This window comes from Euprymna scolopes, chromosome 24, assembly GCF_053919585.1.
Source record: "Euprymna scolopes isolate OS-2025 chromosome 24, ASM5391958v1, whole genome shotgun sequence".
NCBI classification, from domain to species: Eukaryota; Metazoa; Mollusca; class Cephalopoda; order Sepiida; family Sepiolidae; genus Euprymna; species Euprymna scolopes.
The window spans coordinates 92,143,568-92,158,567 of record NC_136505.1 but is presented as its reverse complement, the minus strand read 5'-3'; the positions used below and the strand labels follow the sequence as shown (position 1 = coordinate 92,158,567).

The 15,000-nt window shown below is 32.0% G+C and overlaps 1 protein-coding gene across 1 annotated transcript in view; it reads left to right on the top strand.

Moving 5' to 3' along the window:
* Nucleotides 1–15,000, top strand: part of LOC145246850 (uncharacterized) — a 372,378-nt gene that overhangs the window by 233,422 nt on the left and 123,956 nt on the right. The window lies entirely within an intron of this gene.

Sequence of the window (15,000 nt, the reverse complement as noted above, 5' to 3'; positions counted from 1 at the left end):
CCCATAAGTCACTTTACAGTTTGAAAATCAAATAACCTTTTCTTAAATGATTGTATTTAATTAATTCTATTTTTATTACACAGTTTATAGTGTCGAAATTGACATTTCTTAACATCGGAAGTTGTAGGGAAAGAATTTCCTGCGTATGTTTGCCTTAAGTTATTTGATGCTTCGAGGCTTATTTGCATGCACTTTGTCTTTAAGATATCCCCAAAGCCAAAAGGCTAGCTCTGTCAAATTAGATGAACGTGGAGGCAATTCAAAATCGAAATTTCAAGAGATTTTTCGATCCTGAAACATCACAGTTAACAACTGCATACCCTGACATGTTTACTAACTGGGGTTGAACAAATTCAATAGCATATCTTTTAAGTGGATGTTTAACATTGAAATAACGCATATAAGATCTTTGCATTGCAACAATTAACCTCAATTTTAAAGGTGAAATTCAGTTATCCTCACTCGTTGTTCTGTTTTAAACTTATCTATACAAAAAGTTTCCAAAGATTCTATTTTATAATTCTGAAAAGAGCAATTAAAACATATTAACAGAAAAAAAGTTATTGAATTTTTTTAATGTAAAGTGACTTATGGGCCACCCCGTATATAGGTATATAGAAGATGAAATTTTCGGACAACTTATGCTTTAAAGTAAATAAATGGTCCCTCGGTCGTATATTTCTGTTCGGCTGGGAGGAGAAAATAATTGCGTCAATGCGTAGTTAAAGCAACATAAATTTTTTTGAACTATTAAAATAATTTCCAATCGTTAATGTTAACTCATTTATTTGTTTTTATATTAGTCTTTTTTTTTTAAATCAATATATTGTACCAGCCCAGGGCGCCCAACCTTGTCTGGTCGTAAAATACGCTTAAATATATTTTAATCCATCCATTTTATTTATATATATATATATATATATATATATATATATGTATATATATATGTATGTATATATATCTATATATATATATATATATATATATATATATATATATATATATATATATATATTATTGATCAGCGGGAGTGCGTGAGACGACTCCGGCTTTATCTGGACGGAAAATACGCTTAAATATGATATTTTAATTTGATTTGTCCAGATTTCGTATATATTATTATAGAGTCGTGATTTCAAAAGTAAAAAAAAAGGTATTTGGATGCCATCAGTTAGAATTGAAACCGAATCATTCAAAGCTGGTTGCGTTACCACTATAACGAACGTGACACGGATATTAACTGGTTAAAAATTTAAATATTAAAAATAAACTGAGATGAATGTACAAAATGTCTAACGATTTTTTCAGTTTGGACCCTTTTTTGACTCCTTAAAAACTATTTTAACCGGCTAAAGACCGATAAAAGAACGACCCGTAAAAGTCCAATCATTTCAGGTCGCTAGCACCGCTCTGCTAGGTGTATCAGAATTTTTGTAGGAATTTTTGACACCCCTAACACGAAACTGCGAATAAAATATATAAAAAAACTTTTAATTTCTGTTTTAAAAGTGGGTTGTTTATTTTCTTTATGGATTATACTTCCAAAATAAATTATTAAAATTGTATAAAAAGGAATAGAAATATTATTTTTATTTAAAAAAAAAAACAGTAATGAAATTAATTGAATTTTACGAGTTCAGTATTTTTCAATTTTTAAACTTTAAAAATCTATCAAAATTTTTCTATTGATTCTATTTTTACTTCAGGGTCAATGTGAAATTTTATGCTCTGTCCAATAAACTGAATATAATAGTTTGGTTATCTTTCAGATGCAAGGTTCATTGTTTACTTGCGGTTTTAACGATGTAAGATTCCGGTGTACGGAAGACCAAATCTGCCAAAATGTCTATGATGTTTTTATTGGCGCTTTTCTTCGTATTTTAATAACATTTTTTTGCACCATTTACAAGTTCTTTTTACAAATAATTTTTTTAATACTGTAATAGTAAAATAAAGATACATTTATTAATTGTACGGAAAAAGTATCTCGTAATGTTTTCACACGAGATTTTTTTCCTGTTGATTTCTCTTTTTTTTTTAAATATTAAAATTGATTTACTATTTAAAGTGATTTTAAAAATACATTTCATGAAAACACTCATTATAAAACGTTCACGTTATTTAATTAAAAGTTCTCAATTTTGTTATTTTGTTACAAATTTCTAATAAAGATTATTATTTTTTTATTATTAAAAATACATTTCATGAAAACACTCATTATAAAATGTTCACGTTGTTTAATTAAAAGTTCTCAATTTTAATCTAATAGTTTTATAATTTTGTTATTTTGTTACAAATTTCTAATAAAGATTATTTTAATTTTAACGGTAATTTGGTTTTCATTATAAACTCCGTCATGTTAAAGGCGTTAAAATCACTTTAAATAGTAAATCAATTTTAATATTTAAAAAAAAAAGAGAAATCAACAGGAAAAAAATCTCGTGTGAAAACATTACGAGTTACTTTTTCCGTATAATTAATAAATGTATCTTTATTTTACTATTACAGTATTAAAAAAATTATTTGTAAAAAGAACTTGTAAATGGTGCAAAAAAATGTTATTAAAAATACGAAGAAAAGCGCCAATAAAAACATCATAGACATTTTGGCCGATTTGGTCTTCCGTACAACGGAATCTTACATCGTTAAAACCGCAAGTAAACAATGAACCTTGCATCTGAAAGATAACCAATAGTTTAGACAAACGTTTTTTTTTTAATTCACGCCCCCCCCCTATTTTGAAATGTCTATTAAAAAGTAAATAATTAATTTATGTGCCAAAGTTTTATATATCACAAATTGAAGATAAAGGATCAATGAATAATATATACTAATTTAAAACAAAAAAAGGACAGTTTTTTGGAAATTTACCTGTAAAGTCCGAAGTTTAAAACCTTTTTTTAAAAAAAAACACGTTGTTTGTATATATATTTTTTTTAATGAAACCTTGATCCTTGCTCCTTTAATTGAAAAAAAATTAGGGTTTGAATTACATTTTTCCAGTAGTTATAAGCTTGGAAAGACAGGGGTCGAATTATTCAATATTTTTTACGAAGTTTCTGACACACCTACCGCTCTGCGAGTTTTTGTTTCGCAGGAGATAGAGTTTGAAAATATGGAAACAGACAGACAGACATATAGCCTTTTATATATTAGATTTCAAAAGTTTAAAAATATGACTTATCAGTTAGAATCGAAAATATGACCAATCAGTTAGAATCGAAACCGAAACAGTTAGCTCACCAGTCGTGTTATGTACCGTTTGAGCTAACCTGATAGATATAGAAACGACTAATATATGAGGTCACAAAAAAGGTTAAATTGTTTTATTATTGAAAGTGCAAAGACGTCAACTGGTAGAACCGCACACTGAAGATCTCAAGGTTTCGGTTTCGATTTTCGATCAAGGCATCCACTTTATTTGTTGAAAATTATTATTTACTTTATTAGTTACTCAGTCGACTGGCAATAAACCAACCCTCTCCGAGATAAGGTGATAATGCCTAGGAAAATGGACTCTTAGAACCGAACGGAAGCAAACGTCATTCAGACAAAAGGGTTGAGCACTCTAGTGAACTAGATCCTTGAATAAGAATGTGCCATGCTTAACCGCCCCCTGGGGGGGAGACAGGTATGAAAACTCGTAAAATGAAAACGTGACAGTTGGTATCCCTCCCAAGAAAATAAAACATAAAAAAACTGTTTCCAATACTACACTGGCTTGACCCAACAGCGACCACCTGCCCCGATACCCGTAAGGCCTTCCTGCCACCCTCCTAAAAATCATATTTGCATACCCTCGAACCAATTAGCTACCCGTTTTACCTTTCCTATCCTTTTTTCCCCCAAAGACGCGGGGGTCATGGGTCAACACCCCCACCGTTTCCTGATTAAGTCGTTAGATAAGCGACTCTATCTTTCATCGCCTTCGAAAAACACTACAAAGTGTCCCTCGCGCTGATAAACATGACGAACTCATTCATAAATGTACGCGCCAGCAGGGTCATTCGGCATTGTCCAGTCAAAGAGATGCATGGCAAGATTAAAAATAAATTTCCTATGCGGCACATTCGTCACTTCCTCAAAATAACAAAGCCGCCAGATGTATGCCAAAGAGACTATTAAAACACGTTATATATAAAGTAAGATATGTGTGTGTGTTATTAATTTGGTTTTGTTTGTAATTCGATATAAATTCCGATTAATCGTCCCAACACTAATATATATATATGTGTGTGTGTGTGTGTGTGTGTGTGTGTGTGTGTGTGTGTGTGTGTGTGTGTGTGTGTGTGTGTGTGTTATTAATTTGTTTTTGTTTGTAATTCTTTTAAATTAATTCAATTATTCATACGAAAGTGCATGTTTACCTAAATGGGAGTTGGGAATAATTTTCCTTTTTACCAATTTGGTACCTTCAAATCGGGAGCGGCATATATGTATTGTTTAAAAGATTTCGAATCTCGCTAGATTCAGCCACTCTGAAGAATAACAAAATACGTGTCAGTGGATAATTACATATTTTTGTATAATATATATATATATATATATATATATATATATCATCATCGGCGGTCACTCGTGTCCGAGTAAGACTGTCCTCCGTTGTGGCTTCTGTGGGTCCTCAGGTGAGCATAGAGCCCAATCCGAGACCCAATTTGTCTTGTGCAATTTGGGCAGATAAAGGTAGTGGTGGTGAGGTGGGGTTGGGTGTGTCTGGTTGATAATCTGTCCTTTCTGTGCTTGCGTTTATCCTCAGCAGCTTGATTTAGGTCACTACTGTAAAGCGCAGCACCTTTGTGGACAGCACTCCTCCATGCCAACCTGCTCCCAGCCACGTCCTCCCATGTCTCAAGGTCCATGTGAAACCGCTTTAGATTTGCTTTGATGTTGTCCTTATACCTCATCTTTTGGCCACCCTGGGCACGCTTTCCCTCAACAAGCTGAGAGTAGAAAATCTGTTTTGGGAGGCGGAGATCCGGCATTCGGACAACATGACCAGTCCATCTGAGCTGGCGTTGAGCAACAGTAGCGGTGATAGTGGGAATGTCAGCCTCACTCAGGATGCTGGTGTTGGTGCGTCGGTCCTTCCAACTAATTCTGAGGATTTTTCGGAGGCATCTTTGGTGGTACGTCTCCAGGGTTTTTACGTGCCTCCTGTATGTGGTCCAGGTCTCCGATCCATAGAGAAGAGTGGGCAGCAAGACAGCTTTATATACCATGATTTTGGTCTTTGCCAGAAGGTCACGGTTCTCAAATACTCTCTTCCTTAGCCTTGAGAAAGCCCCACTGGCACAGCTGAGACGGTGTTGTATTTCATCATCTATGTTGGTTTTTGATGATAGGATGCTGCCTAGTTATGGGAAGTGGTCCACATTTTCCAGCCTAGCGTTGTCGATGGAGATGTTTGGGGGTGAGACTGGAGTACTGTTTGGTGGTGATTGATGGAGGATTTGGGTTTTTTTAATATTAATTGTTAGTCCTAGCTGTTTGTACGCCCTCGTGAAGGCAACCAGTGTACACTGTAGGTCCTCTTCTGAGAGGGCTACAAGGGCGTTATCGTCTGCATACTGTAGCTCCATAATGGATATGGTGTTCGTTCGACCTTTGGCCCTAAATCTGTTGATGTTAAAAAGTCGCCCGTCAGTTCTGTACATAATCCGAACTCCATGGGGAAGATGTTTGTCCGTGAGATGGAGGATAGCAGTAATGAAGATGGAGAACAGGGTTGGGGCAATGACACATCCCTGTTTCACTCCCGTGTCAACCCTGAAAGGCTCTGTTTCATCTCCACTACTACTGAGGACTGTAGCTGACATATTGTCATGGAGCAGTCTCAGTACCCGAATGTACCTCTCTGGGTATGGATATATATATATATATATATATATATATATATATATATATATATATATATATATATATATAGACGAATTTTCATAATTATTTTTAAAAATTTTATTTTTAAAATAAATCATAATTTAATGTTTGCTTTTATCAATTTGTAATTTGATGGTCCTATTTATCCTTTAAATATTCAATAGTCTTGTCAACATAAACAATAATTAATGAAAATTTAATGAAAAATTAATGAAAATTTAATGAAAATTTAATGAAAAATTTGTATGTTAATATTCATTTCTTTAGAGAGAGAGAGAGAGAGAGAGAAAAGAGAGAGAGACGAGAGAGAGAGAAGAGAGAAAGAGAAAAGAGAGAGAGAGACGAGAGTCGTTCCAAAAGTAAGATTCCTATTTTTTAATTAAAGAACTAAAATGTTGAAGAGCCACAAAGATGGGAGTAGTTCCATTAACACGGGCGACTCCGATATTAAATTTCCTTTCATAGTCAGCACAATTCTCAATGCATTTTCGTCAGCCTCTTTTGAAGCCTCGGTCGGAAAAGTCCGCAGCGCGCTTTGTCACTCACGTCTCCGTCGCCACTCTAAAATCGACAAATCCATCTTCAAACTATGCTGACGTCAACTGCACCGACTTCGTAAACGTTCAACGGGCAGCCGGTTAATGTTGATCGGCGCAAATGTTTCTGCGTGGAGGAGTTCAGTGACACATCTATACTTCTGACGCACGCCAGTATCTGCAAAAGAAAGATGAAACTTTCAAGTTATGAATGCACAAATTTAATTATCATAACATGCAATTTGAAGTCTCCCCTCTGATCCATTCAGGTGGAATAAAAACGCGCCGACAGGAGTGCATAAAGACGTTAAATCTCTTTCGGACATTTTGATCCTTCTCTTGTTTTTTTTTTCCACGGTTAGTTTAATATAATTTAAACGACTTTTTAATCAAATTAATATAATCAAGTGTGCCAGTTCGATTTCTCTTAGTGTCCTTTGTTTCGTCAAGATTATTCTTATTAATTCTATGTTTGTTTAAAGAGATGATAGTTAAAAGAGCTCTTGAAAGTTTTCTGAAAATTGTTTGCAAAGTATTTATAAATGCTGTACCTGAAAACATTTATTTATATAAATACTAGCCTAGGTATCCGACGTTGTCCGGGTGTTTGGAGTTGTATGTTGAGCAAAAAAAAAAAAAAAATAGGAGTAAGTAAGCAGGCTCGAACCGGTAACGCGTCAGAGGAAAAAAGAGACGAAAAACGCTCTTATCGATAAGCCTACCGTGGTTGTGACGTCACGTTATGCGACTTCGTTTACGCGAGCTTTGAATGACTTACAAAAAATGTCAGCGAAAAAAACGACCCTCCCTTTAGAAAACTGCCCATATGACCTCTACTCACACATGCGCATATATATATATATATATATATATATATATATATATATATATATATATATGTCATGGGAACGATTCATGCATGCGCAGTCATGAAACAGTTGACAAACAGATAAGTCTTATGACCCCCCCCCCAGTACCAATTTTTCAATTTTTACATCTTAGCAGCAATTTTTTTTTCCAAATGAAAACCGAAAACAAAAATTTCCACATGTCTGAATACCCTATACACTAAATTTCAAGTGTGTAAATCCAAAATCCGTTGAGCATATAGGTTGAGAGTTGTCTTCACACACACACACACACACATTTTCACATATATATAGCTTTTGGGGGGTACAGAATTTTATATCTATATACACACCAAATTTATTCATTAGTTTAAATCTTAGCTTGAATAATTTTATTTTTTTACATACAAGAAGTGAATTGTTCAGAAAACTTTTAATTCTAATTTGAATTTTAAATTATGAATCACATTACTAAATATTAAATTAGCTCTAGGATATTTACCTATCGAGCTTATTATATATCTAAATTACAACGAGCACTTTTTCTTTCCTGTATTTTAATTAAACTAGTAATTTCACTATTACATTAAAATACACTCTGCTCTTTAGACTATTGTTCTAATCTCCTTTAAATTATATATATATATGTGTGTGTGTGTGTGTGTGTGTGTGTGTGTGTGTGTGTGTGTGTGTGTGTGTGTGTGTGTGTGTGTGTGGAAATATATATTTTATAATACATACCAATCCTTATTTAAGAAGCTCAATGTAATTACAGAGCAATATATTGAATAAATGACAAAAGACTATATTCAATATGATTTTGCACTAGGAAACAGATACTGTCAAGAATTGTAAATGTCAACTGAAAGGAATAAATTATAAGATGGTCAACATCATGAACTTTCGAATATAGTCTTTTATCATTTATTCAATACATATGAAGGTCATCCTTCTGATTCGCTGGGAATAATTGTCTGGTTGCCAAGCCTTTTATAGGTATCTGCTTTCAAATTAAGAAACGCTAAAAAAATTACAAATGAGTACACTACTGGGCAGCGACGGGTAGCAATAGCTAGTACTTAATATATATTATTCTGTTATTAGTTTAAACACGTATTCTACACAAATAATAATGACTGCCCTCCCAAGTTGTGGACCATACTTACCTAGCTGCCAAGCCTTGGTCAGAAATACATTTATATAGATACACAGACGGCGCGACTAATTAGTAATCGCAAGTATTTATTCAAAAGAAAAATGGGATTTTGTTTGGTCGATTATCGAGTGTTTGTTTGTTTTTGTGTTTTTATTCCAACTGAATATTACATAGAAATGTTTTTTGTTCTTTTCTTTATTGTTTTTTTTAAATGTTTTATTTCTCACCTGAAAGATTAATTGTGCGATAATAAACCCTAAATAAGCCGACGCGAGATCAAAGGGCTAATCAGTATTCACAGGCGGAGGCACAGGTAAATGAAATGCCATACGACACAGGTACGACCGGGGAAACAGAGAGATATTGATAAATAGATATGAAAAAACAACGACGAAGCTTTTCATATGAATAAGAGCATACCACAATATATATATATATATATATATATATATATATATATATATATATATATATATATATATATATATATATATATATATATGAGAGAGAGAGAGAGGATTTAATATTTAATTGTTATGTACACGGAATTGAATTATCCTGATTGCTAGGATGGCAAATAGCTTGGTACATGTACACATAGCTGATGTGCGTGTGTCATGCATATGTGTGTATATATATATATATATATATATATATATATATGTGTGTGTGTGTGTGTGTGTGTGTGTGTGTGTGTGTGTGTGTGTGTGTAGCTTAATGTACCTATATATAGTTTTGTGTCTTCATTTCATACTCTTGTTGTTCTCTCATATATATATATATATATATATATATATATATATATATATATATATGACACACCGGTTCTCGCCAGATCACCGAAGTTAAGCAACGTTGAGCCTGGCTAGTACTAGATGGGTGACTATTATTAGGGAAGTCTAGGCGTTTTATGTATGTATGTATGTATGTATGTATGTATGTATGTATGTATAGATGGATGGATGGATGGATGGAAATTTCTATGACGCAGCGCGGTAAATCACGGCCACCGAGAGTAAGAAGAAGGCATGTTAACTAAAAAATGCATGCAAGCAATGTAGGTAAGATTTGTCATACTGTCAGTACTATATGAGGGGCATTTGAAAAAGAGTAATAAAACATTTTTAAAAAGAAAAAGGAACATAGTTCGATTAATACTGAAACTGAACTTTATTCAATATAAAATATAAATATTATCTATGTAAAATTAAGTAATTTTAAAGCAATATACAATTTAATACTGATAAAACTGAATTATGAAGTTAGGAAACAAAGAATTAAAAAAACATTAAACACCAACGATGAATAATTTTAAAAGTGAAAACCATCGATAAATAATTTTAAGAATGAAAACAAACGATAAAATACAAAAAATTGAAATCAAACAAATAATTTAAGTACAAACAAACAATAAAGGTTACTAGTGCAGAAATATTTTTTAAATTTAATTTAGAGAAAAATCACATGGGTTGAATGTTATTTTTTGGAACTTTAGAGATTATTCGGACTAATGTTCTCATCTTGCGTGTTTATTTCACAATGTTTTATCATCGAATCTTGACTTCTTTATTACATCCTCAGACCGAAAATGATGTTCACATACCTAAAAACATAATTAAAGAAAACATTTATACCATAATGTAAACTATTGTTAAAATCTAAGAAAAGATAGTAAACAAACATTTACAATAATAATAATCACAGTGTAGTATCTGTTCTGATGCTACACTTCATTTGTTCTGTCCTCGGTCAGTGGCGGAGTAATCCTTCATGAACGAGACAATTTTTATTTTATTTTTGTTCCTATCCAGAGTGCCCCTTTTTGGGGAGCTAAATTTTCCCACATTAAAAACCGGCCTTGTGTCTAATTGTGCCCTCGTGGGGAGGCAAGTAAATAAAATTTAAAAACATATTTTTGACAAATATTCTAATGTAAAAATTATTTGTTTATAATTCTAAAAAGAAACAATCAATTTTAATATATAACGCTCAGTCACGGCTAATTTCATTAATAGCCACAAGGTGAATAATTTTCAAACTGACTTTAGAAAAAAATATAGAACTTTCAAATATTTGGACATACTCAATGAAAGGTTTTATTTATTATTAAAAAAAAAACATTTTGACAATTATTCTCATGTAAAAATTATTTGTTGATAATTTTAAAACCTAAAACAAAAATAAATTAAATTTTCAACCTTCCTGATGGACTTTTTAGCCTTATAAGAAAATAAACAGTTAAAGATATCAACATAATAGTTGCTGTATTAGCAATAAATAGTATTGTTTCTTTAATTTATATTAACAATGTTATCAAACGTTATGAAAGTACTTTAATTTATATTAACAATGTTATCAAGCGTTATAAAAGTACTTGAATACAGTTCTAATTCAATACACGTTTAATTATTAACAAATGACATCACTTACTTTACTATATTTGGTTGGAATAAAATTTTCCCTTCTAATGGCACGTATCCAAATTGAGAAAGTTTAGGATAAGAAAATATATGTACTTTGGGGCCTTTTGGATAATTTCCCCGGCAATTTGTAACAACGCAAGAATACACCATGTTAGACAGCAAACTGAAAACTAGACGAAACTGCTGCTGATAGCCTAGATCATATCCCTACAAGTGAATCTGATAATGACGTCACGCTGTCATGTGCATCGGCCTTCTTTACTCTCGGTAGCTACGGGTAAATACAGCGCCGAGTCGTTGAAATTTCCAGGTTGGTATCTGGGGGCGCATAATTAACTGGGAGAGATGCACCCCCATTCTTCATTAAGACATGTATCTAGAAGGAAACTCATAAGGCTATACCTGTAAAAGGCTTGGTGGCTAGGTAAGTATGGTCCACAACTTGGGAGGCAGTCATTATTATTTGTGTAGAATACGTGTTTAAACTAATAACAGAATAATATATATTAAGTACTAGCTATTGCTACCCGCCGCTGCCCAGTAGTGTACTCATTTGTAAAAACCTGCGGTCTACTGTATACTCTGTCCTTTGGCAGTCGTCTGCACCGACAAAGCAGTAATACTAAAAACTGTGGTTGGTTCTACACAATGCCTTCAGCACTATAAACAAGTCGTGTGTGGATTTCCGAGCAACCTAATTCTTGTGGCGGAAGCTCATACGTCGAAATCGACTGGAGAGTCCATCATATATATTTTAACTAGCACTTAAACATATATTCAAACACTACCATGTTTGAATATGTGTTTAAGTGTTAGTTTTACTCATTTATAACTGCTTTAAATATTTACCGCTCACTCATTTTGCGACCAAATTTCAAACAATTTTTACAGGTCATAGGTAACCTTCTCAGATATATTCTGAAACAGAAACTTTCAATTTTCGTTCAGTAAAACAAATGTTATAATAAAATTTCTGGTGTTCAAAAGTCTTCTGAATAAGTAAGGAACGTGAGAGACGGTTTCTTCCGATTGGCTTCTGGTTACCATAGAAACTTTTTAACTTTGACGTTTTAATTGGTTACAAATTTTATGACACTTTTATGGCATTTTATATATTTTTTTACAATACGTATGATATTGAACACAAAAAGAAAATATTATTTCAAAGCAAAGCATGGAAAAGTCATGGATTACATAGAAAAATGCGAGCATGAAAAGTAATATAGCTAAGATTAAACTTAGAAAAGTAAAAGGACTAGTTGTATAAACTTGAAAAGAAAAGGACAAGATATTCCAGTAAAAAATATAATAAATTTATAACTCAAAATATTGCAGCATTAAGAATTTATTTTGATTCAATTTAACATTATTTGTAAATTCTTAATGCTGCAATATTTTAAGTTATAAATTTATTATATCTTTTACTAGAATTTTTTGTCTTTTTCTTTTTCAGTTTTAACAACTAGCCATTTTACTTTTCTAAGTTTAATCTTAACCATATTACTTTTCATGCTCGCATTTTTCTATGTAATATATGTATGTATATATAGTATACGGCATAATCACGCCAGAATATATATATATATATATATATATATATATATATATATATATATATATATATATATATATATATATAGTTTTTGTTGTTGATTTCTTAAACGATATTAAAATTAGCGTCTTCACCTTGAAGACCAGATGTTTTTTTAGGAACTGCCAATTTTTTTTTATTTTGAACGTAAACAAATAATATTTTGGATGGATTATACGGAAAATCGAAAAATTAAAAAAAACATAAAGTAAAGTGTCTCCGTTGCATTTAATAATATTTGTTTGAATATATATATATATATATATATATATATATATATATATATATATATATATATATATATATACACATATATATATAGTAAGTTATAAAATGTATATAATATATATATATATAATATATATATAATATGTAATATGTATATATAACTTACTAAATTACTAACTAGCTCTACCTACGTATTGAGCACTTTTAAAGTAAATACTTAAAGTTTACGCATAAATCTATACTTTCGTACATTAATTTTATGTGAGTAAATTAAGTAGTTATATATATATATATATATATATATATATATATATATATATATATATATATTTAAAGGCGATTAGAACAATAGTCTAAAGAGCTGAGTGTATTTCAATGTAACAGTGAAATTACTAGTTTAATTAAAATACAGGAAAGAGAAAGTGCTCGTTGTAATTTAGATATATAATAAGCTCGATAGGTAAATATCCTAGAGCTAATTCAATATAATAATAAAGATAATTATATATATATATATATATATATATATATATATATATATATATATATATATATATATATTCACAAGTTATCCCACGTATGCTTACAGAAAATAATTTTCAATGTTATGGTTTTTAATTCTTTTATATGTTTCATCTGGATATTTCGAGCCGAGCACTGGTGTTGGTTACAAAATATAGCGAAACGAATACAAAATATTTTCTGTTCAAGAAAACAATATGGCTGACGAGAGCTTAACATTATTTACCATTAACTGTCCCCCTTATGTTAGGCTTGAAACCGACGGTACCAATGTTTGCCTGAACTTATATGCAGTTTTTAATATATACATATATACACACACACATGGTTGTGTGTGTGTTCAAAATAGTGTAATGTAATATTATAAGATATTTACAGCTTCTCTTCCAATTTTCGGATTTTTAATCATGTCAAACCAAACTTTATCTCTTTTTGATGGATTGATTGTTGCTATTTCTTCTGATGATTATAGATCAAAATAGATTCACTGATTGATATAATAATTAAGTGATTGATTTTGTGCTACGAAACAATACAGTCAAGAATTGTAAACGTCAACTGAATTAAAGGAATAAATTGTAAGATGGTCAACATCATAAACTTTGGAATATAGACTTTTGTCGTTCATTTATTATATAGGTAAGTAGGTAGATAGATAGATAGATAGATAGATAGATAGATAGATAGATAGATTGGAGCGATAAAGTTGTCGGCCTTAAAAAAACAACACTAAGACTTTATTTTAAAACTATTATTGAAAAAATCAATTTAGTTAACTTGATTATGTAGTAGAGCTTACATCTATTCAATGTAGCTGCCTTCAGCCTCAAACACCGCCTCGATACGGGCTCGAAACAGGGAGCATGCCTTTTCCACAAGAACTGGCGAGAGCTCGGCAAATACTCAGCGGATGGCGGCGATCAGGCTGGCTTTTATGTCGTACGAGGTCATGTTAGTGATTTTCAAACAAATTATTCCAACGGATTCAAGTCGGGGAAGGATGAGGGCCGGCGAGAGAAAGGTACAAAGTCGTAGCACTCCTTCTGACGCCAAGGTTGTGTCTCTTTAGAGTTATGAGCCGGCGCCGAGTCCTGCTGCCACACCCAGAGCTTGCCATAAGCAACTTGATTGCACCAGGGGATCACCACACGCTTCAACACATCCAGGTATACTTTGGTGTTGACTTTCAAACCGAAGATGTGAGGTAGCATTATGTGGCGCCCATTGCAAACCACACCAAAGACAATAACCATGGCCGGAAACTTGGTTTTCATCACTCTGGGCACGTACCTGTTATTCGTGGCAATCCAGCGATGCATTTTGAGGGTGTTGACAGGTGTCCTGTTGTCATAACCTGGATAGGTCAAGAGCATGAGTTATACAGTGGCTCATCTCCGATTTCGTTTGTTAAACATTATGTCACTTTCTAACATGATAGAAGGCTCTTATCGCTCTTGGAATATATACAGAACTAGCCAATTAATGAGTGTCGGCAACAAAAACTGTAAAAACGGTTTTCATCAAACAAAAATGGAAGCATGCCGTCTTTTCTATGGCGACAATTTATTCATTTCATATATATATTTAATCATTTCATATATATATTTAATCATTTCATATATATATATATATATATATATATATATAAATTATTTTATATATATACATATTATATAAATTATTATATATATGTGTGTGTGTATGTATGCATGTATATATATACACACACGTACACACATATATATACATATATATATATATATATGTAAGCGAGTTTGCAACTCGATATGGCATACAAATTAGAGTTTCCACCATAGAC